This window comes from Phyllobates terribilis, unplaced genomic scaffold, assembly GCF_046119375.1.
Source record: "Phyllobates terribilis strain yellow unplaced genomic scaffold, ASM4611937v1 Scaffold_12__6_contigs__length_324123572, whole genome shotgun sequence".
Lineage (NCBI taxonomy): Eukaryota > Metazoa > Chordata > Amphibia > Anura > Dendrobatidae > Phyllobates > Phyllobates terribilis.
This window is the reverse complement of record NW_027362772.1, coordinates 296,693,363-296,718,741: the sequence shown is the minus strand read 5'-3', so window position 1 is coordinate 296,718,741 and position 25,379 is coordinate 296,693,363. Positions and strand designations below refer to the sequence as shown.

Sequence of the window (25,379 nt, the reverse complement as noted above, 5' to 3'; positions counted from 1 at the left end):
TGGCAAGTGGTGCAAATGGTCTTTTTGGAGTTATCGGCAGAATCTTTAAAATAAAAAACATACTCGGGAAGACCTAACAGTTGTACTGGCAACTTCCTTCGTGTTGGTGTTACTGGGAACGGTTGCCTGCCTTCTTTCTGTGGATACCACACTGCTTCCTCCTCCCTGTTGAGGTGCTCTGCCTCCCTCCCCCTGTGTACTGCTGTCCTCGCTCTGCATGTCCTACTGCCAGGTTGGGTCAGTTACTATATCATCCACCTCCCCATCTTCCACTTCCGCACTCTGGTCCTCCTCTTGACTTTCTGGCAATTGTGTCTCATCATTGTCCCCATCTTGTAACACTTTCCCACCATCGCCTTTGTGTGACCGTGGCTGCTCAAATATTTGGGCATTGCTACATGCAATCTCCTCTTGCCCCGCTTCAAGTCGACCGGGCGAGAGGCCCGAATCTATAAATAGAAAAGTGAGCAGCTCTTTGGAGTGTCCAAGTGTGGGATCAGTTGTCTTCGGGCACTCGGCATGGTGGGAGCAAGGAGGTTCAGGGTGAGGAATATGCGGGCCAGACTCAAAGCTACTGATACTTCACTGTGTGGAAGACAAGGTGGTGGTTGTGGCTAAGTGACTGGAAGCATTATCTGCTATCCAACCAATAACCTTTTCACACTGCTCTGTGTTCAATAGTGTTGTTCTGCGGTACCCTAGGAATTGGGACAGGAAGGTCGAGCGAGAAGATGTGGGTGTTTGCTGTGGCACGATTTCAGCTTGCCCATGGCCTCGGCCTCTGCATGTACCAACACCATCACGTCTAGTTCCCCGTCCCTTTGCCACGTGCCTTGCCCATTTTAAATGGAGGACCATATCTTCCACGCTCACTACAAATGACTGAATTTGGAGCAAACTTATCTGTGATCCGTGTGACGGACAAATCATAGTTTTAAATACCTGGCCTGTAGGTAACTTTTTTGAACAGCAAACTGGTGTCAATTGCTTCACTGACACACTGAAACAAATTTTTAATGAATGTCAGAAATGTCAGTATATTCTGAAAGCGAATATGTGATCCGTGTGACGGAGTAAACACAGTTTTAAATACCTGGCCTGTAGGTAACTATTTTTAACAGCAAAGTGGTGTCAATTGCTTCACTGGAAAAAAGAGAGGGGTCGCTCACTGGTCTATTCGGGTGCTCTGAAGAAAAGAGTAATCTCAATTGCAAAAAGAACTTCGGCACTCCATACATGAAAATATAAGAAATATTGTATCTAGACTAATGTCACTTTGAAAAATGAAGTTTTTTTGTGCATAATTTGGCCAATTTATGTGTGCCCATCAACCATGACAAGGTCACCTTCGTATGATGGGAAACTACGCTACGCTACCACTGGATATGCCACTCTTGGGCTGTAAGCCTGTATGGACAATATGTCTTTGCTTGGGCTTTTAACCTACAATGTATGGGCTGGTAGAGCTAGTTAAAACCACCTGTGACTGAATGGGAGGGACACATGGTCAGAAAAAAGGCTGTCAAACTTCTAATAGTGTGAACACGTACCTGCTGCAATGCTCCAGGAGCGGGATCCCAAAAATGATTAATAGAAAAAAGAGAGGGGTCGCTCACTGGTCTATTCGGGTGCTCTGAAGAAAAGAGTAATCTCAATTGCAAAAAGAACTTCGGCACTCCATACATGAAAATATAAGAAATATTGTATCTAGACTAATGTCACTTTGAAAAATGAAGGTTTTTTGCGCATAATTTGGCCAATTTATGTGTGCCCATCAACCACGACAAGGTCACCTTCGTATGATGGGAAACTACGCTACGCTACCACTGGATATGCCACTCTTGGGCTGTAAGCCTGTATGGACAATATGTCTTTGCTCAATTGCAAAAAGACCTTCGGCACTCCATACATGAAAATATAAGAAATATTGTATCTAGACTAAGGTCACTTTGAAAAATGAAGGTTTTTTTGCGCATAATTTGGCCAATTTATGTGTGCCCATCAACCACGACAAGGTCACCTTCGTATGATGGGAAACTACACTACGCTACCACTGGATATGCCACTCTTGGGCTGTAAGCCTGTATGGACAATATGTCTTTGCTTGGGCTTTTAACCTACAATGTATGGGCTGGTAGAGCTAGTTAAAACTTTTCTTTTTGCAATTGAGATTACTCTTTTCTTCAGAGCACCCGAATAGACCAGTGAGCGACCCCTCTCTTTTTTCTATTAATCATTTTTGGGATCCCGCTCCTGGAGCATTGCAGCAGGCACGTGTTCACACTATTAGAAGTTTGACAGCCTTTTTTCTGACCATGTGTCCCTCCCATTCAGTCACAGGTGGTTTTAACTAGCTCTACCAGCCCATACATTGTAGGTTAAAAGCCCAAGCAAAGACATATTGTCCATACAGGCTTACAGCCCAAGAGTGGCATATCCAGTGGTAGCGTAGCGTAGTTTCCCATCATACGAAGGTGACCTTGTCGTGGTTGATGGGCACACGTAAATTGGCCAAATTATGCGCAAAAAACCTTCATTTTTCAAAGTGACATTAGTCTAGATACAATATTTCTTATATTTTCATGTATGGAGTGCCGAAGTTCTTTTTGCAATTGCTTCACTGGCACACTGAAACAAATTTTAAATGGAGGTCAGAAATGGCAGTATTTTCTGAAAACTAGTTTAACAGCGAACTCGTGTCAACAATAGTGTTGAGCCACCCCCGTAGTGTTCGGGCTCGGTTCGGTTCGTCGAACACCAGTATGTTCGCCAAACTGTTCGTGGAACTGTTTGTCGAACACCGTCGAACATCGTTAAAACCAATGGCAGGCAAACAAAAACACATAGAAACACATAGAAAACACATAGAAAACACCTTCAAAAGGTATCCAAAAGGTGTCCAAAAGCTGACATACTGCTCAGAAGACACAACTAACACATGGAAAAGTGACAAGTACATATAGTCATGCGATAAGAAAAGAGGTGGAGGAGTAAAAGGAGGAGGAGACACAGATATATTTGCATGTCATGCCCTTCTAAAATCAAGAAAGGCTAGAGTAAAAATCTAAAATCAGCCTACCAACACCCAGACGTCGTGACAAGAAAATTTAAAAAATAAATATATTTAGGTAGAATGGAGATTCCATTCAGAACAATTTCCTTACAAGACGTAGTGGTATCCCCATTGGGAGTTGTGCCAAAAACGGAACCCAATACATTAGGACTAATCCAACATTTGTCATACCCAAAGGGCAGGTCAGTAAACGACAACATCGACACGGAACCAAGTACAGTAGTATATACTGTACATCCTTTAACAAGGCAATCAGGCGGATCAAGAAGTTGGGAAGGGTCACCGTAATGGCCAAAACAGACATTGAGGGGGTGTTTCGGTTGCTTACTACCTGTGCCTCCGAATAGTGTCCACCTATTGGGCTGCTTCTGGGAAGGAGCATACTATATAGATCGCTGTTTGCCCATGGGGTGCTCCATATCCTGCTCACTATTTGAAGCATTTAGTTGCTTCCTAGAATTGGTCATCATGGATGTTTCTAAGGGGGCACATATTATCCATTACCTCGACAACTTCTTATGCCTGGGCCCAAAAGATTCGCCACAGTGTGAATACATGCGGTAGTCTACCTGTGAGAAGGAGAGAGCTGGAGGGAGAGCGGACACCACAGAGCCAAGGGGTTAGATGGAGAATGAAAGAAAGAAAGAGGATGAGGGAGGTAAGGGACTAAGGTGGAAGGCCGACGTGAGCTCCCCCACATTCCTGCTGGGCGGGGAACAGCGCTGGGAAGAAAAGCCACTTGGGCATCCCTTTGAGGTTATGGGCGCGAGTGGGCTGACGGACTACGCTGGAGTGCAAAGCCGACACGGCCAGGCCGTTCCTGCCCATGTAACCTCCGTATCGCCGGGTTTGTGCCAGAGCCGCGGTGTTCCCTGATGGTCAACCCCCTCTCCCAATACTGATACCTGTCCGCTGGCTCTGTAATTTGAATGAGCACATTTTAAATCTATTGACAAGGATCTGTTGGAGGGCAAGTCTGGTGCCAGCTCCAGTAGCGTCCACTAAAGCTGTTGCAGTTAAAAAGCTTTTATAAGGCTCGAGCTTGGCGGTCCTCCGCAAGGCGTGCTACCGCCAGTCTCAGCCTCTTTGCCTTGGGGCACCTCCCTGATGCTCATGACTAAGTGACACGGGGGCCCGAAGCGTTTCCTTTGAAAAAATTAGGTGTCCAAACTACAGGTGGTGTAGCTTGCTTAACAGCTGGGCTACTCCGCTGACTAGCAGACACAGCTACTAGGCCCAAAGTATTGCCTGGCTAGATGCAGTTAAAAATTGTTAATTGTAATTAGATCTATAGGTGGTGTAGCTTGTAAAACCACTGGGCTACTCCGCTGACTAGCAGACACAGCTACTAGGCCCAAAGTATTACCTGGGCTAGATGCAGTTAAAAATTGTTATTAGATGCAAAGGCAGTTTAGCTTCCTTCAGATGGGCTACTCCGCTGACTACGAGACACTGCTACTAGCCCAAAATTATTGGCTGCGTTAGATGCAGTAAAAAATTATTAGATACACAGGCGGTGTAGCTTGCTTCACAGCTGGGCTACTACGCTGACTAGCAGATACTGAAGCTTTGGAGCAGACCTCTGATTCCCAGGCTATAGTATGAGTAAACAGCTCTTCAGACTCAACCATCTGTGTTACCCCAAGCCATAGTGTATGTATGTAGTTTCTTACGGTTAAAAGGGGGGGGAGCGACCCGACCCACCTGGAATTTATGATGCCAATGTCACGTAAAACACAGCAAGGGGACTCCAAAAAGAGTCGCCATTTTTTCCAAAAATTGTGGCACAGACACCACTTAAGTGGCATCAATTGCCCCAGAGTTGCTTAAAATGGTTGGTGAGGTGATTTTCCCAAATCCTCAAGCTTTTAGTCTCCCCAGGATGACACAGGGGTAGGAAAGTCCTTGCGGATCCATGATTTGTTCATCTTTATGGACGTGAGTCTGTCTACATTGTCAGTGGACAGCCGCGTGCGCTTATCTGTCAGCACACCACCAGCAGCGCTGAACACACGTTCAGAGAGAACGCTGGCTGCTGGGTACGGCAAGAACTCCAAGGCGTGAGTAGTGAGCTCAGGCCATTTTTCCAGATTGGAAGCCCAAAATGAGCAAGGGTCCAGTGACACAGTCATGGCTTTGATGTTCACTTGGAGATACTCCTGTACCATCCTCTCTAGGCTATGACTATGTGTCAGACTTCTTGTCTCTTGTGGCCTTGCAAAGGATGGTCTAAAAAATTGGTGAAACAATTCCACAAAATTGCTGTTACCAGCAGGTACGGTGTTACTATTATGGTTTGAGTGATGAAGACTCGACAGTCCCAAGGTTGGCAAGTTAGAACTGGGAGATTCACTACATGCACCACTGGTGTTTTGTGGAAAAGCTCATGTAAGATTCTGTAACAGCCTCTGCTGATACTACTGCATGCGTGAATCCCTTTCTATGGCAGGAATTATTTTGGCAAATTTACTTTTGTACCGGGGATCTAAGAGTATGGCAACCCAGTAGTCGGGATTACTTTGAATTCTGACAATCCGAGGGTCATGTCGCAGGTAGTGCAGAAAGAAGGCACTCATGTGTCTTGCGCATCAAGGAGGACTAAGTCCTTGTTGTGTTAGTGGCGAGGTAAGAATCATGCTTCCTTCTTCTGCCCTCTCCCCCCAACAGAAATGTGATCAAGGTCTCCCTTATCTGATGAGTCTTCCATGCCCATCGCCAGTTCGTCCTCCACTTCTTCCTCGGCTACTGAACTTTCCTCAACAGTTTGGCTGCTACCATGCGCCCTCGTTAATCCCTCTCCCCCACCCTCCCATGCCTGCCGCCTTGGTGCTGCCGACCGTCTGGACCTTGGAGATGTTATCCCTTCTGCATATGGCTCCTCCTCTACTTCCTCCCCTCCTCTTGTCCCACCACCTGACTCTGAATTCTCTTTAACGTGTGCTCCAGCATGTAAATCACCGGAATAGTCATGCTGATAATGGCATCGTCAGCACAAAACATCTTCATCGCCATTTCAAAACTGTGCAGAAGGGTGCATAGGTCCCTGATCTGAGACAACTCCTGCAGCATGATTTTCCCCACCTCTGGATCTCGTTGGCCCAGGCTATACTTCAGAACGTATAGCACCAAGGCTCGTCGGTGCTGCCACAGTTGCTGCAACATGTGCTGAGTTGAATTCCACCGTGTCGGCACATCGCATTTTAGCCAGTGAACTGGCAAGCCCAACGACTCCTGTTGAGATGTAAGTCGTTGAGATGCAGGATGCGAACGGCGGAAGTGAGCACACCACGACCGTGCCCTCTGCAGAAGGCCATCAAGTCCGGGATAGTGGGCTAAAATTTGCTGGACAGCCAGGTTCAACACGTGAGCCATACAAGGCATGTGTGTGACATTGCCCCGGCGAAGGGCCGCACCCAGGTTTGCAGCATTGTCGCACATGGCCTTCTCTGACTGCAGGTCCAGTGGAGACAACCATTCATGAAACTCAGTCTCCAGAGCTGACCACAACTCCTCAGCTGGGTGACTCACATTTCCCAGACATTTCAAAGTAAACACTGATGCCTTGAGCCCTGCTGCCAACATAGTAAGGAGGTGTGCAGGATCCCTTCTGCGCAGTTTGAAAGCTTGTGGCATGACCAGACAGGCTTTGGTTGCAGGTGGAGGACCGAGAGGAGGTTGAGGAGGCAGAAGCAGTGGAGGAACTTTGAGATAAAAAGGATTGACACACAACTCGTGGGGACAGCAAGACTTGGACAGCAGCCCCTTGACCTGCTGTCACCATAGTTACTCAGTGCCCAGTCAGCGACATGTAACGCCCCTGTCCATGCCTACTGGTCCAAGTGTCTGTGGTGAAATGCACCCTGTCACATACAGAGTTTCTCAAAGAAGCGGTGATGTTGTGTGCGACATGCTGGTGTAGCGCAGGCACACCTTTCTTTGAGAAGTAGATGAAATGGTCTTTAACTTGTCCTCATCTGAGTGACTGAGGGCTGGCTGTTGTGCTTAGACGGGGTTAAGTAGGGTGTACCCGGCAAACTGCTGGTCTGTGAGGAAGATGCAGGCGGACATGATAGGTTGCCTTGATCGAAAGGTGGTGCTCTCGATATCAGAGAGTGCTCAACACCAGCTGGTGTTTCCACTTCCAAATGAACTGATGACCTGCCAATCACACAGGCTGTTGCAGGTAAAGATGTGGCAGGTCTGTGTCCAAAAACATGTGTGACTGCTGTCCCCCCAGTCAAAGAGGATGAAGAGGCTGCGGTTGCACAAGATGGGGCAGACGGTGGTTGGCCCGGCCCGCTAGGCCGCATTGTAGCACAGTGAGCTTCCCACTGCAACTTATGCTTCATATCCATGTGACGGTTCATGCATGAAGTACTCAAACTATGGATTTTTTGGCATCTACTTAGCTTTTGGTGACAAATGTTACAGATAACATTAGCTGGGCCATCCTTATTGATCTCAAAAAATGCCCAGGTTATGCAAGGCTTAGAGCCCATGCGACGTGAAGAGCCACCACGACTTGTGGTCAGAGGCAGAGTTGTGGTTGAGGATGCAGTTGTTGACGTGCTTCCAGTACTCCGTCTCTGTCCAGGAAGGCGCAACCTAACCTCGTCATCAATAGCATCCTCCTCCACCTCCTCTGCTGACCTCATCGACTGGCTGACTGTGGGTTGACAGTAAGTGGGATCTCCAACCTCGTCATCATCACCCTGTGTGTTCTCATACCCGTCATCCTCAGAGCCAACGTCTTCCTGCCCTGACCGAAAAGTCAAGTTGTCGCTCCAATCAGGTACCTGAGTCTCATCATCATCTTCCTCATTGTCTCCACCAACAGGAGTTACAGTTTTGGAACGAGGGTCTACATTATGCTCAGAACCTTCTTCATCTGGGCCTGGATCCGACTCATAAACATTCTGGGCATCAGTGCAGATCATTTCCTCATCTGGATTCACAGAAGCTCTGGAGCAAACCTCTGATTCCCAGGCTATAGTATGAGTAAACAGCTCTGCAGACTCAACCATCTGTGTTACTTCATACTCAGACGGGCAGCTGTAGACTTGGGAGCTGTGAGGAAGCAAGTGCGATTGGGGTGACACCTCTGCGGATTGGAATATGTAACATCCCTGGCGGCGTGCTTGCATGGCTTACCACCTTCCACCATGTAAGACCGCAATCTTACCTATCAGTCCAGGTTGCATGTTTTCTCCAGTACATGCTGTGTGCTTGTCTCTTTTCTGATTGCTTAGGGTGGCGGCCCGATGACTTCCTGATTCTTATACCTGCAGTATGTGCACTTCTAATGCATCCCCACCCTATTGCTGTGAGTCACTGGATACTTAAGCCCCCTCCACCCTGTAGGAGGTGCCTGAGCAACACTTCTATCAGTGTGCTCCTTGCTTCTGAGTTGCCAGGTCTTGTTCTGCATCTTGTCTGTTTCTTCCTAACTGGGGGTTGCATACCCAGGCCTGTAACCTGTATCTGTGACTTCTAGTCTGTTTCCGCCTTCCTGGGGGCTCAGTACCCAGGCTCGTTCCTGTATCTCGTTCCAGTGTCAGTTCCTGTCTGAACTGTCTCCTAGCCTGTTACCTGTTGGTCTCTATGTCCATACCTTCCCTTTTCCTGCAGTGTCTGAACCTGCGCCTAACTCCAACTTGTTGTCTCTGTACTTCTGTTTGTGAGTTTGGTGTCCACTCGCTACTTCATTGCAAGTACCTTGTGTGTATCTGGTTCTGCTTGTCTCTTTTCCCTTCCTTTGTGTCTACCTGATGATACAAAGCTAAGAGGGATAGCTAATACTAGAGAAGAGAGAGAGAGGATTCAAAAAGACCTAAATAAACTGGAGCAATGGGCAGCAACCAACAGAATGGTTTTTAACAGGGAAAAATGCAAAGTACTACATCTGGGCAATAAAAATGAAAAAAGCATATACAGAATGGGAGGAATAGAGCTAAGCAACAGTACATGTGAAAAAGACTTAGGTATACTAATAGATCATAGACTGAACATGAGTCAACAGTGTGATGCAGCATCAAAAAAGGCAAAAACAATTCTGGGATGTATTAACAGAAGCATACAGTCTAGATCACGTGAAGTCATTATCGGTCTTTACTCCTCTTTGGTCAGACCTCATCTGGAATACTGTGTACAGTTTTGGGCACCACATTTTAAAAAAGACATAGACAAACTGGAGCAAGTTCAGAGAAGAGCGACCAGAATGGTGACTGGTCTGCAAACCATGTCCTATGAGGAACGGTTGCAGGATTTGGGAATGTTTAGCTTGCAAAAAAGAAGACTGAGAGGAGACTTAATAGCTGTCTACAAATATGTCAAGGGCTGTCACATTGTAGAAGGATCATCTTTATTCTCATTTGCACAAGGAAAGACTAGAAGCAATGGGATGAAACTAAATGGGAGGAGACACAGATTAGATATTAGAAAAAACTTTTTGACAGTTAGAGTGATTAATGAGTGGAACAGGCTGCCACGAGAGGTGGTGAGTTCCCCTTCAATGGACGTCTTCAAACAGAGGCTGGACAGACATCTGTCTGAGATGATCTAGTGAATCCTGCTTTGAGCAGGGGGTTGGACCAGATGACCCAGGAGGTCCCTTCCAACTCTACCATTCTATGATTCTATGATTCTATGATTCTACCTCCTGTGTTCTAACCATCTTCCTGTATTTTCCAGTCTGTTCCATGTGAACAGAGCCCTGTCCCCTCTGCCTGCACTTTCCACTCTGCCCAGCCTGTCCACCGCTCCTGCGGTTTCGCTCTGCTCTGCTTGCTCACCGCACCTGCGGTTTTGCTCTGCTTTTCTTGCTCACCGCAGCTGCGGTTTCACTATGCCCTGCTTGCTCACAGCACATGCGGTTTTGCTCTGCCCTGCTTGCTCACCGCACCAGCGGTTTCGCTCTGCTCCTCTTGCTCACCGCACCTGCGGTTTCGCTCTGCCCTGCTTGCTCACCGCACTAGCGGTTTCACTCTGCTCTGCTGGTCTACCGCATCTGCGGCTCTGTTCCTGTATCCCAGTAAGTACTGGTCCCTATCCAGCCTGCGCTCCAACCAGCTAGTATCCTCATGCCTGCATGCAGCCGTGCCTGCCAGTACCCCCCTGTCTGCACTCCAGCTGTGCTTGCCAGTACTCACCTGTCTGCATACCAGCCGTGCTTGCCAGTACCCACCTGTCTGAATACCAGCCGTGCTTGCCAGTACCCACCTGTCTGCATACCAGCCGTGCTTACCAGTACCCACCTGTCTGCATACCAGCCGTGCCTGCCAATACCCACCTGTCTGTATGCTAGCCTAACCTGCATCTTCCTGCATTCCCCGGTGTGGATCAACAGCCGTGTCCGGGGTCTGACCTGGAGTAGCACCTGATCCCTCTGCTCGGTTCCTCCCTGGTTCACGGAGTCGGTTGAGCCACCGCGCGACTTTGGTCGGACCGGGTTGATACTTAGTTACACCCCTCCAGGCACTCCTCGGTTCATGGTCCAGTGGGATCACTAATCATGCTCATGCCAGTTAGTCCGGGCGTGTGCGTAACAGTTTGCTCAGGCCATGGTTCCCGTTGAGCCCCACGGACCTTCGCTCTCGCAGACATTTGAAAACCTTGTCTAGCGAATACGTGCACTAAGAAAAAATTTTTTTTCGCAAGCTGAGGTACAGGCGATTTACGCACCGGCCCAAATGGAGCTATCAGCACTCGTTCCTGCGGATCCGCCACGGTATTATGGGGATCCAAAAAGAAACTGTGTGTTTGTGAAGCAATGCATGCTGCATTTCAAATTCTATGCTTACTATTTTCCTACTGATCGGGTTAAAGTAGCATTTATGATGTCCTACCTAGCGGGTGATGCCATGAAATGGATCACCCCCCTATGGGAAGCATGGGGTCCTATCGTCTCTGACCTGCAGGCCTTCCTGGTAGCCTTTCTAATGGTCTTCAATAACCCTAATCCTGAAGCCTCTGCTAAAGCTTCCCTTCCCAATATTCCGGAGCAGCCCCAATGGGTAATGTGTGTAGGAAGCCTACCAGTTCTCCAGGCTGAAGAGACTGCTGCCCACACAGAATCCACACAGGATGACTTTGCTCCACAGAATATTTCTCTTCACAACCTCAAGAGGAAGTCCAGACGTGCAAGGCGTAGAGGTAAACCATCATGCCAGGTTCTGTCCTCCCAAAGACCTCCTGTTCCCCAGCCTGTAGAGGCAGCTATCCACACTGAATCCATGAAGGATGACTATGTCCATCAGACAAAGCAGAGGCATGAACTCAGTCACAAATTCGGATTGCGGTCCCGGTGCAGTTGTTTGGGACCCCCTGATGGTCTTTGTCCAGTGAAGGTTGGAGTATCCCAAGACATTAGGCCTGTAGGAGAGGCTGCCCTTGGCATTAGTGTTTCCTCTCCACAGATGACCATGACTGTCTTTGTGGCAAGTGAAGGCCTTGGATTAACCGGAAATTTCGGGCTTAAAGCCTTGAAGAGTCAGTGTTTGATTCCTGTCCGAAAACTCCAGAAGCTGGTTTGGGCATTGTCAGCGGAAGGACGAGCCCTACTCATAAACAGTCAAAATATGTCTGTACAAATTAAGCTCCAGATTGGAGCACTACACATGAAGAGGTTCACATTCCAGGTGCTGACTGGTTTACCCACAGGTCGTCCAGAGCCAAGAGATCTAGTGCCCACTCTGGTCAGGAGATCCTGCATGGTGTTTCCTGTGCTACAAGGGGTGTCCAGTCCCCATATCTTCAGGACAGTCAGCAGTTTCCTCTTCTTCTTCACCAGATCTGCTAGTCGCTGACTCGCTGTGCGCTGAAGTCTCCGAAGGAAGAGAAGCGGAGGAAATGTCCCCACACAGTCTCGACGATTGAAACAATGATCTGGCTTCAGGTACCAACCCGCCTCGCACACGTGTCATCTCAGAAACCAGACTGAAGATGGTCCCAAAGCTAGGACCCTCCATCTCTAATAAATCCGGCATTATGTCCATCAAGCCGGTGGCTACCTACAAGTCTCTCCACCCCTCCAACCAGGCGGAGGACCTCCAGTTGTCTCCTGAATACTTCGGGGTGCTACCTGATAACAAATGGAGAGAGACTTTCCTACACCCTGTACCTGGCTCTTCGCCCACTTCATCCAGTAAGCTTGGCAAAGTGTACGTCGAAGTGGTGGTTACTCCCAAGTCTCTGCACCCCTCCAACCAGGCGGAGGACCTCCAGTTGTCTCCTGAATACTTCGGGGTGCTACCTGATAACAAATTGAGAGAGACTTTCCTACACCCTGTACCTGATACTTCGCCCACTTCATCCAGTAAAAATGGCATAGTGTACGTCGAAGCGGTGGTTAGCCCCGAGTATCTGCACCCCTCCAATAGTGTTGAGCCACCCCCGTAGTGTTCGAGTTCGGTTCGGTTCGTCGAACACCCGTGTGTTCGCCGAACTGTTCGTCGAACTGTTCGTCGAACACCTTCAAACGCCGTTAAAACCAATGGCAGGCAAACAAAAACACATAGAAACACATAGAAAACACCTTCAAAGGTGTCCAAAAGCTGACAAACTGCTCAGAAGACATAACTAACACATGGAAAAGTGACAAGTACATATAGTCATGCGAAAATAAAAGAGGTGGAGGAGTAAAATGAGGGGGAGACACAGATATAGGCATGTCATGCCCTTCTAAAATCCAAAAAGTGAGAAGCCGACACGGCCAGTCCGCTCCTGCCCGTGCCACCTCCGTGTCGCCGGGTTTGTGCCAGAGCCGCGGTGAACCCTGATGGCCAGCCCCCCTCTCCCAATACTGGTGCCTGTCCGCTGGTGGGTCGAGCGAGCCCCCCTGTGGTGGAGGCAGCTCTAAGCTTTTTAATTTAAATTGTCTCTCTAATTTGAATGAATACACTTTAAATCCATTTACAAGGATCTATTGGAGGGCAAGTCTCATGCCAGCAGCCGCGTAATTCCAGCTCCAGTAGCGTCCACTAAAGCTGCTGCAGTTAAAAAGCTTTTATAAGGATTGAGCTCGGCTGTCCACCGCAAGGCATCCTACTGCCAGTCCCAGCCCCTATGCCTTGGGGTGCCTCCTGATGCTCTTCACTGAGTATCCCGTGGTCCCGAAGCATTTCCTTTGAAAAAATGAAGTGTCCAAACTACAGGTGGTGTAGCTTGCTTAACAGCCGGGATAATCCGCTGACTAGCAGACCCTGCTACTAGGCACAAAGTATTTCCTGGGCTAGATGCAGTTAAAAATTTGTAATTAGATACTCTCGTTGGATGCTGAGAAAGCATTCCATAGAGTCTCCTGGCACGCCATATATGATTCTCTTAAAAAGCTTGGGGTAGGGGTCGAGGGGACCCTTTTATTGCCAAAATCACGGCCCTGTATCGCAATACGTCACCTAGGCTGAAGATAAATGGAACTGTAGCACCCTGAGGGCTCGGTTGCTACAGAGGTATTGCACCTCACCCAGAGGTGTGATATCTCACTCTCAGGTAAGGATGTAGTGTGGATCAGGACCCGACACCTGCATGCATTACACCACATTGCCGTGGGGCAGGGCGACCAATATGCCCCTGAGATGGGCACGACAGTCCCTGTCCCTGGCTGGAGTGGGGGGAGGGAACACTGAGGAAGGGGAACCCTGTAGTGCAGGAGCAGGGAGGAAGCAGTTCCTGGGTGCATTGAGAAGGGAGTATAAAAGGTGGGCACCATCTTAGTTCAGTGCAGAGAAGTCTGAGCAGAAGTGGCAGGGAGCAGGGGCTCTGCATGAGCTCTGCTCCGGAGGCGGGCCTAGTAACAGAGGCCCAGGCCTGGAAGAGGGAGAAGGAAGGAAGAGGAACGGAGAAGGCTCCAGGAACGAGGAAAGAAGGGATCTCAGGGGTGCGGACGGGCGAGTCGCCACCGCACGCCAGAATCCACCTGCGTGGAGGGGTCAGGCCAAAGGGGGAGACCGGTCCCCGAAACTAGTGGAGGCAGGAAACGACCCTCAGCTAGAAACAGGAGGCTGTGACATTTTATGTGGCGCAGCCCCTCGCTACACCCGCTAGGAAGGCACCACATAGGGTCAGGGAAACTGGCGCCAAGTTTACCAAGAGGAGGTCCGAGGCAGCCGGACAGAAGGGTTGGTAAGAAAGGCCAGACAAAGGACACACAAAGGGGGTCCTGTGAAGCGCTCCAAAGTTATCTGGGAGTTGTCTGAGCCCCTCACCTGGTGAGCACAGTACGACGTGGGCAGCCGTTACCTGCAGACGTGGTCTGGATAATAAGAACTGTGAGTAAAGGCCCTGGACTGCATCACTGACTCCGTGTCATTACTGCTGCTGCCCTGCACCATCACCCCCATCCTCCGCATACACTGCCCTGAGGCTATACTCCTCCCGTGGGGAGTTATGCTACGCTCTGCTGCACCCACAACACCAGTCTCAGCGGTCTGCCCTGGAGCGGCGGTTCACTCTGACCGCAATCCACGTTTGGCGTAGTCGGACATTTAAACATCAAAACCACATAAATAGTTCCGCCACTGGTTTGACCGCCCTGAGCCACGGGACCGGGTTGCCGCCACGGAGACTACAACCACCAGCATCCACCAAAAAGGGTCCGGCTCCGGGTGTCCCAAGGCCCAGGGGGCGCGTCAGAACATTTTCATCACCTTTCACAATCACCAGTGGGACAAGGCAGGGATGTTCTCTGTCCCCTCTCTTATACATCCTAGTGACGGAGCACCTGCTCTCATCAATTCGCCATAACCCCAATATTAGGTGGATTGAGGTGGGAGGCACCGAGTACAAGTGCTCTCTATTTGCTGATGATGTCCTAGTATATATCACTCAATCACATATATCCATCCATGCTGTTATGGCTGAAATAGATCACTTTGTTACATGGTCAAATTTTAAAATCAATGCAGCGAAGTCTGAGGCCCTCGATGTCTCCCTCCCCAAATCCATATAGGATTCCATCCAGTCCAACTTTCCCTTTGCCTGGCCCTCACAGGGTATCAAATACTTAGGAATTCCTATTCATAGAGACCTCTCCCATCTATGTTATCTTAATTTTGGGCCCTTTATTGAACAACTCCATACAGACCACGGTTGGCAAGTTAGAACTGTAAGATTCACTACGTGAACCACTGGTGTTTTGTGGAAAAGCACATGTACACTGTGTTCCAAATTATTATGCAAAAAGTGTTTAGGAGTGATAAGGGAAGAATTTGTTTGTTTGTCAGTTAAACTCATTGATGGTGATGTGTGTCAGGGCTCTTTATATCACTGTAAGCAATTGCAGACACCAGTGCTAATTAGTTTGTCAGGTGTGTCCAATGAAAGGCAAGACTACTTAAGAAGGCTCTCTCACATTATTCAGCAGCCTACATTTTCTGCCAAAATGGGAAAGAAAAAGGATGTGTCGGCTGCTGAGAAGCAACAAATTGTGGAGTGTTTAGGTCAAGGCATGACTACAATCAACATTGTGCGATGATCAGGATGAAGTGTCTTGGCAATCAAGAAGTATGTAGCTGATTCACAGTACACACGTGTGCGTGCTGATAAGGGCAAATTGAGGACTCTTTCCTACAGGCAATTATGTCAGGTTGAAAGAGCAGCGGCAAAAAAGCCTTGTCATAGCAGCAGACAAGTTTTTGAAGCTGCTTGTGCCTCCAACGTCCCCCGAACAACAAGATGCAGGGTCCTTCAGAGGTTTGCAGCTGTGCATACGCCATCCTGTCGACCTCCTCTATCCACTTCACACAAGCAGAAACGGCTCCAGTGGGCCAAACATTACATGAAGACTGATTTCAAAACTGTTTTGTTCACGGATGAGTGCCGTGCAGCGCTCGATGGTCCAGATGGATGGAGTGGAGGATGGCTGGTTGATGGACACCCCACGCAAACACGGCTACAGCGCCAACAAGGAGGAGGTGGAGTAATGTTTTGGGCTGGAATCATGGGGAGAGAGATTGTCGGCCCCTTTAGGATCCCTGAAGGCGCTAAAGATGAACTCCATAATGTATGTGGATTTTCTCAAACAGCACTTCCTGCCATGGTTCAAGAAGAAGAACCGTGTATTTCACAGCAAGATCATTTTTCTGCATGATAATGCACCATCTCATGCTGCACATAAAACATCTGCATCTCTGGCTGATATGGGCATAAAAGGGGACAAACTTATGGTGTGACCCCCATGCTCCCCTGACCTCTACCCCATTCAGAACCTTTGGAGCATCATTAAAAGGAGTGTCTATGATGGCGGGAGGCAGTTCACATCTAAGCAACAGCTCTGGGAGGGTATTCTGTCCTCATGCAAAACAATTGAAGCAGAAACCATCCAAAACCTGACAAATTCAATGGATGAGAGAGTTCAGAAGCTCCTTTCGAACAAGGGGTCCTATGTGAAAATGTAACATCACCTAGAATAAAGTTTTGAGTTGAAAACTGTTTGATTTCAGTTTCTAACAACCTGCTAATGCTTATAATTTCAAAAATGACCATTTTTTTGGTCTTTATTAAAATGAAAAGGTTAATCGAAAAGTTTGGGGGATCTAAGAGTGTGGCAACCCAGTAGTCATGATTACTTCGAATTCTGACAATATGAGGGTCATGCTGCAGGTAGTGCAGCAAGAAGGCACTTATGTGTCTTGCGCATCTCGGAGCCCCAAAATTATTTTCCGGGCTAGATGCAGCTAAAAATTATTTTTAATTTTAAATCTGGTGGAGCTTATTATAGATGGCCTAATAGGATCAGTGCTGCACACTGCTACAAAGCCCAAATTATTTTCCAGTCAAGATACAGATAAACATGATTAGTAATTTGAAAGCTTAAAACGGTTGGTAGGGTGATTTTAAACAATCATCAAGATTTTACTCTCCCAAGGATGACACAGGGGTAGAAAAGTCGTTTCGGATCCATGATTTGTTCATCTTTATGAACGTGAGTCTGTCTACATTATCAGTGGAGAGCCGCGTGCGCTTATCTGTCAGCACACCACCAGCAGCGCTGAACACACGTTCAGACAGAACGCTGGCTGCGGGGCATGACAAGATCTCCAAGGCGTAAGTGGCTAGCTCCGGCCATTTATCCAGATTGGAAGCCCAAAAAGAGCAAGGGTCCAGTGACACAGTCGTGGCTTCAATGTTTACTTGGAGATACTCTAGGCGTTGACTATGTGTCAGACTTCTTGTCTCCTGTGGCCTTGCAAAGGATGGGCTAAAAAAGTGGTGAAATGATTCCGCAAAATTGATGTTACCAGCAGATACTGTGGTTCTGTTACGGTTTGAGTGCTGAACACTTGACGGTCCCACGGTTGGCAAGTTGGAACTGTGAGATTCACTACGTGCACCACTGGTATTTTGTGGAAAAGCACATGTAAGATTCTGCAACAGTCTCTGCTGATACTCCTGCATGCGTGCATCCCTTTCTATGGCAGGAATAATTTCTGCAAATTTACTTTTGTACCGGGGATCTAACAGTGTGGCAACCCAGTAGTCAGGATTATTTCTAATTCTCCCAATTCGAGGGTCATGTTGCAGGTAGTGCAGCAAGAAGGCACTCATGTGTGTTGCGCATCCAGGAGCACCAAGTCCCTGTTGTGTTGGTGGCGAGGTAACAATCATGCTTCCTTCCTCTGTCCTCTCCCCCCAACCTCGCACAACAGAAATGTGATCAAGGTCTCCCTCATCTGATGAGTCTTCCATCAGTTCGTCCTCCACTTCTTCCTGGGCTCCTGCACCTTCCTCACTAGTTTGGCTGCTACCATGCGCCCTGGTAAAACCATCTCCCCCACCCTCACATGCCTGCCGCCTTGGTGCTGCCGACCGTCTGGACCTTGCAGATGTTAGCCCTTCCGCATACAACTCCTCCTCCTCTACTTCCTCCACCTCCTCTTGTGCCACCACCTGACTCCGAATTCTGTTTAACATGTGCTCCAGCATGTAAATCACCGGAATAGTCATGCTGATAATGGCATCGTCAGCACTAAACATCTTCGTCGCCATTTCAAAACTGTGCAGAAGGGTGCATAGGTCCCTGATCTGAGACCACTCCTCCAGCGTGATTTGCCCCACCTCTGAATCTCGTTGGCCCAGGCTATACGTCAGAACGTATTGCACCAGGGCTTGTCGGTGCTGCCACAGTCGCTGCAACATGTGCAGAGTTGAATTCCACCGGGTAGGCACATCGCATTTTAGCCGGTGAAGTGGCAGGCCCAACGACTTCTGTAGAGATGTAAGTCGCTGAGGTGCGGGATGCGAACGGCGGAATTGAGCACACAGCGACCGTGCCCTCTGCAGAAGGCCATCTAGTCTGGGATAGTGGGCTAAAAATTGCTGGACAACCAGGTTCAACACGTGAGCCATACAAGGCACGTGTGTGACATTGCCCCGGCGAAGGGCCGCACCCAGGTGTGCAGCATTGTCGCACACGGCCTTCCCTGGTTTCAGGTCCAGTGGAGACAACCATTCATGAAATTGGTTCTCCAGAGCTGACCACAACTCCTCAGCTGTGTGACTCACATTTCCCAGACATTTCAATGTAAAAACCGCCTGATGACATTGAGCCCTACTGCCAGCATAGTAAGGAGGTGTGCAGGATCCCTTCTGCGCAGTTAGAAAGCTTGTGGCATGACCAGACAGGCTTTGGGTGCAGGTGGAAGACCGAGAGGAGGTTGAGGAGGCAGAAGCAGTGGAGGAACTTTGACATAAAGAGGATTGACGCACAACTCGTGGGGACGGCAAGACTTGGACAGCAGCCCCTTGTCCTGCTGTCACCATAGTTACCCAGTGCCCAGTCAGCGACATGTAACGCCCCTGTCCATGCCTACTCATCCAAGTGTCTGTGGTGAAATGCACCCTGTCACACACAGAGTTTCTCAAAGAAGCGGTGATGTTGTGTGCGACATGCTGGTGGAGCGCAGGCACACCTTTCTTTGAGAAGTAGTGCCGACTGGGCATCTGGTACTGGGGCACTGCGACGGACATAAGGTCTCGAAAATCCTCTGTATCCACCAGGCGGAAAGGCAGCATTTCTGTAGCCAAGAGCTTGCAGATGGTGAAATTCAACCTCTTAGCTTTCTCATGGCTAGGAGGAAATGGTCTTTTACTTGTCCACATCTGAGGGACCGAGGGCTGGCTATTGTGCTTAGACGGGGTTGATAAGGGTGTCCCCAGCAAACTGCCGGTCTGTGAGGAAGATGCAGGCGGACATGTTAGGTTGCCTTGATCCAAAGGTGGTGCTATCGATGTCGGACAGCGCTCAACACCAGCTGGTGTTACCACCTCCAAAGAAAATGATGACCTGCCAATCACGCTGGCTGTTGCGGGTAAAGAGGTGGCAGGTCTGCGCCCCAAAACAGGTGTGACTGCTGTCCCCCCAGTCACAGAGGATGAAGAGGCCGCGGAGGCACAAGATATGGCAGATGGTGGTTGGCCCGGCCGGCTAGGCCGCATTGTAGCACACTGAGCTTCCCACTGCAACTTATGCTTCATGTCCATGTGCCGGTTCATGCATGAAGTACTCAAACTATGTATTTTTTGGCCTCTACTTAGCTTTTGCTGACAAATGTTACAGATAACACGAGTTGGGTCATCTTTATCGATCTGAAAAAATGCCCAGGCTATGCAAGGCTTAGCACCCATGCGACCTGAAGAGCCACCACGACTTGTGGTGAGAGGCAGAGTTGTGTTTGAGGATGCAGTTGTTGACGTGCTTCCAGTACTACGTCTCTGTCCAGGAAGGCGCAACCTGACCTCGTCGTCACTAGCATCTTCCTCCACCTCCTCTGCTGACCTCATCTCTTGGCTGACTGTGGGTTGACAGTAAGTGGGATCTCCAACCTCATCATCATCACCCTGTGTGTTATCACACCCGTCGTCCTCAGAGCCAACCTGTTCCTGCCCTGACAAAAAACTAAAGTTGTCGCTCCAATCAGGTATTTGAGTCTTATCATCGTCTTCCTCATTGTCTCCACCAACAGGAGTTACAGTTTGGGAATGAGGGTCTACATTATGGTCAGAACCTTCTGCGTCTGGTCCTGGATCCGACTCATAAAGATTCTGGGCATCAGTGCAGATCATTTCCTCGTCTGGATTCACAGAAGCGCTGGAGTCGACCTCTGATTCCCAGGCTATAGTATGAGTAAACAGCTCTGCAGACTCAACCATCTGTTCTACCTCATACTCAGACGGGCAGCTGGAGATTTGGGAGCTGTGAGGAAGCAAGTGCAATTTGGGTGACACCTTTGAGGACTGGAGTATTTGTGATGTTGAAGTTGATGTGGAGGAGAGCCCACTTAAAGGAGCACTTGATATCCGTTGAAGCACCTGCTGTTTTTGTGCCTCATCTGGAATTTGTAGCGATTGGCGTGGCCGTAAGAAAGGGATCTTATCACATTGTCCGCTAAAAGAAGTAGACATTTTAGTTTGGCTGGAAGATGGTCTTTCTTCTGCAGATGTTACTGTTGCTTTAACACCTACCCCACGGACACAACCTTTTTTCCCCTTCCCAACACGCCTATTCCGCTTTCCACCAGCAGCAGGCCTTTTTCCACTCATTTTGGTGGTTAACTAATTCACAACTCTGGAGTTGTTTGCACAAAAAAACAATGGATGGTAACCGAGCAGAGCTGAGTGGCCAAACTGTGGTATTAGGCCAAAACTATTGGCTGGGTTAGATGCAGAAAAAAATATATTCAGTTTGCAACCTGATGGAGGTCAGTATAGATGGACTAATAGAGAAAGTCCGACACACTGCTACAAGGCCAAATATTTTTTCAGAGGTAGATGCAGAAAAAAATTATATTCAGTTTGCAACCTGATGGAGGTCTGTATAAATGGATTAATAGAACAAGACCCACACACAGCTAGAAGCCCAATATTTTTTCAGAGGTAGATGCAGAAAAAAATATATTCAGTTTGCAACCTGATGGAGGTCAGTATAGATGGACTAATACAACAAGTCCCACACACAGCTAGAAGCCCAAATATTTTTTCAGAGGTACTGTAGATGCAGATAAAAATTATTTTTAATTTGCAACCTGATGGAGGTCAGTATAGATGGACTAATAGAGAAAGTCCGACACACTGCTAGAAGGCCAAATATTTTTTCAGAGCTAGATGCAGAAAAAAATTATATTCAGTTTGCAACCTGATGGAGGTCAGTATAGATGGATTAATAGAACAAGACCCACACACAGCTAGAAGCCCAAATATTTTTTCAGAGGTAGATGCAGAAAAAAATATATTCAGTTTGCAACCTGAGGGAGGTCAGTATAGATGGATTAATAGAACAAGACCCACACACAGCTAGAAGCCCAATATTTTTTCAGAGGTAGATGCAGAAAAAAATATATTCAGTTTGCAACCTGATGGAGGTCAGTATAGATGGACTAATACAACAAGTCCCACACACAGCTAGAAGCCCAAATATTTTTTCGAGGTACTGTAGATGCAGATAAAAATTATTTTTAATTTGCAACCTGATGGAGGTCAGTATAGATGGACTAATAGAGAAAGTCCGACACACTGCTAGAAGGCCAAATATTTTTTCAGAGCTAGATGCAGAAAAAAATATATTCAGTTTGCAACCTGATGGAGGTCAGTATAGATGGACTAATAGAACAAGTCCCACACACAGCTAGAAGCCCAAATATTTTTTCAGAGGTACTGTAGATGCAGATAAAAATTATTTTTAATTTGCAACCTGATGGAGGTCAGTATAGATGGACTAATACAACAAGTCCCACACACAGCTAGAAGCCCAAATATTTTTTCAGAGGTACTGTAGATGCAGATACAAATTATTTTTAATTTGCAACCTGATGGAGGTCAGTATAGATGGACTAATAGAGAAAGTCCGACACACTGCTAGAAGGCCAAATATTTTTTCAGAGCTAGATGCAGAAAAAAATTATATTCAGTTTGCAACCTGATGGAGGTCAGTATAGATGGATTAATAGAACAAGACCCACACACAGCTAGAAGCCCAAATATTTTTTCAGAGGTAGATGCAGAAAAAAATATATTCAGTTTGCAACCTGATGGAGGTCAGTATAGATGGACTAATACAACAAGTCCCACACACAGCTAGAAGCCCAAATATTTTTTCAGAGGTACTGTAGATGCAGATAAAAATTAGTTTTAATTTGCAACCTGATGGAGGTCAGTATAGATGGACTAATAGAATGATGCTCTGCCCAAAAGATTTTACTTCACTAGGTGCAGTAAAAAAATTGGTATTCTATACACAGGTGGTATATCTTGCAGCACAGATAGGCTACTCCACTGACTAACACACTCTGCAATAGGCCAAAAAGGATTAGCTTTGCTAGATTCAGCCAAATGCTGTGAAAAAAACTTGCACAGCACTGGCACAGACCTGCCTGGCAAAAACTGATAGGAACTGATGTTACCTAGTCCTGAAAAGGACTCCAATTACAATTAGTCTTTACTCCCACAACCTATCTATTTAAGAGCACAGACCTCCCTGATAAAAGTCGTAGGAAATGCTGTAACCTAGTCCTTAAAAGGACTGCAATCACAACTATTCCATACTCCCAAGCTATCTGTATATTTGTGCGAAAATTGGCTTGAAATTAACAAGGTATAGTGCACACAGCAACAGCGGTGCCGTCTAACACGCAGCTGCAGCAGTGAGAAAATGGTGGCGACGGGGAAAATGGCTTGGTCTTATAGGGCAAGGACATGTGACATACACTGCCAATGACACATGCCCTTGCTTGTGTGAAAAAAAGCACTTCGCTCCGTGTGTGCGCTGCTGATAGGCTGACAGATTGCACCTCCCCACTGCAAATGCGGGAAAGAGAAAAAAAAATGGAGATCTTCATTGTTCCTGCAGAGATCCATCCCCTGCCCCTCCCCCCACCCCGCTGTACACTCAAACTGCGTATTAACATTAATTTTCATCATTACTGAGAAAAAATCCAGTTATGATTTTGGTGCACGAACAGTTATCGAACATAACCTCGAACAGCCGAATTTTTATCAAATTGTTCGTGTTCGCCGAACGGCTCGAACACCGCCCAAAACAGCTCGAATTTGAGATTGGCGAACAGTTCGAGTAGAACAACGCTCATCTCTACCCTCCAACCCGGTGGAGGATCTCCAGTTATCCCGTGAATCCTTTAGGGTCCTACCCGATATTTACAGATGGAGATAGACTTTCCAGTGTGCTCTTCCTGGTACTTCACCCACTTCATCTGTTGCTGAGGATGGCTCGATGGGAGGAACCATCCTAGTAACCAAGATGATGAGTCCAGTTTTGTTCCCTCTAGTGGACAGAAGAGGTAATCTTCTTGAAGAGAAGGATTGGCCTCCAAATTCTCTGCAGAAAACCCTTGCAGTCTTGAAGAAGAGGGGGGCGTAAGGGGGGGTACTGTAACATCCCTGGCGGCGTGCTTGCATGGCTTACCACCTCCCACCATGCAAGACCGCAATCTTACCTATCAGTCCAGGTTGCAAGCTTTACTCCAGTACATGCTGTGTGCTTGTCTCTTGTCTGATTGCTTAGGGCGGTGGCCCGGTGACTTCCTGATTCTTATACCTGCAGTGTGCACACTCCTAATGCATCCCCAGCCTATTGCTGTGAGTCACTGGATACTTAAACCCCCTCCACCCTGTAGGAGGTGCCTGAGCAACACTTCTATCAGTGTGCTCCTTGCCTCTGAGTGTCCAGGTCTTGTTCGGCATCTTGTCTGCTTCTGCCTACCTGGGGGCTGCATACCCAGGCCTGTTACCTGTATCTGTGACTTCTAGTCTGTTTCTGACAACCTGGGGGCTACATACACAGGTCTGTTATCTCTGACTTCTAGTCTGTTTCTGCCTTCCTGGGGGCTGAGTACCCAGGCTCGTTCCTGTATCTCGTTCCAGTGTCAGTTCCTGTTTGAACTGTCTCCTAGCCTGTTACCTGTTGGTCTCTATGTCCATACCTTCCCTTTTCCTGCAGTGTCTGAACTAGAGATGAGCGGTGTTCGACTAGAACTGTTCGCCAATCTCAAATTCAAGCAGTTTGGGCGGTGTTCGAGTTGTTCGACGAACCCGAATGATTTGCAAAAAATTCGGCTGTTCGAGTTTATGTTCGATAACTGTTCGTACACCAAAAGCGTGTCCTGCATGTCTGGTGCTATTTTGAGCACCAATCATGCAAGGATTGTCTGCCACTCACTGTAATGCCACAGCCATGGTGGTTGTGGCATTAAAGTGATTGCCCAAATCGATGGGAACAGTGCCAACAGTGAAACAGGAAAAGCCGTCAATTCAGCAGCGGCATACACCGGTACCCGACAATTTAGAACCGAAAGAATAGAGCTTCACACATAGATTAGATAGATAGAAACATGTCAGCCACATATATACGAAGTACAGTGACAGTGTTGCTTACTGTACTTGTCATTTAGTGTAAAGGATTTATCAAAAAAAATAATAGTGTTTTTATGCACAGTCTCTTTAAAAAAGCCGGCCGGCAATTCAGCAGCGGTACCCGACAATTTAGAATAGAAAGAATAGAGAATCACACATAGATTAGATAGATAGAAACATGTCAGTCACATATATATGAAGTACAGTGACAGTGTTGCTTACTGTACTTGTCATTTAGTGTAAAGGATTTATTAAAAAAAATAATAGTGTTTTCATGAACCGTCTCTTTAAAAAAGCCGGCCGGCAATTCAGCATCTGTACCTGACAATTTAGAATAGAAGGAATAGAGAATCACACATAGATTAGATAGATAGAAACATGTCAGTCACATATATATGAAGTACAGTGACAGTGTTGATTACTGTACTTGTCATTTAGTGTTAAAATAAAGGATTAATTTAAAAAAAAATTGGCGTGGGGGTCCCCATAATTTTAAGCTCTAGCGGAGGTTAAGCAGACGGCTGGGGCAGATGTTTGAAGCCTGGGAAGGGGGTAATACCCACGGAGCTTCCCAGGCTACTAATATCAGCCCCCAGCGGAATACCTAGCCTTTACTAGCTATTAAAATGGGGGACCCCCCCAAAAAAATGACGTGGGGTCCCCCCTATTTTAATAGCTAGCAAAGGCTAGGCAGACAGCTGGGGGCTGATATTAATAGCCCAGGAAAGGTGCCATGAATATTGGCCCCCTCCCAGGCTAGAAACACCAGCCGTCAGCCGCCCCAGAAATGGCGCATCCATAGGATGCGCCAATTATGGCACTTAGCCTCGCTCTTCCCACTGCCCTGTAGCGGTGGCAGTGGGGTAATAGGGTTGGGGTTGATGTCAGCTTATAATGCCAGCTGACATCAAGCCCAGGTTAGTAATGGAGAGGCGTCTATAAGACA

The 25,379-nt window shown here is 47.7% G+C and overlaps 1 protein-coding gene across 1 annotated transcript in view; it reads right to left on the bottom strand.

Moving 5' to 3' along the window:
• Positions 1–25,379, bottom strand: part of LOC141172735 (nicotinamide N-methyltransferase-like) — a 39,554-nt gene that overhangs the window by 5,406 nt on the left and 8,769 nt on the right. The gene's annotated exons all lie outside the window — the stretch shown is intronic.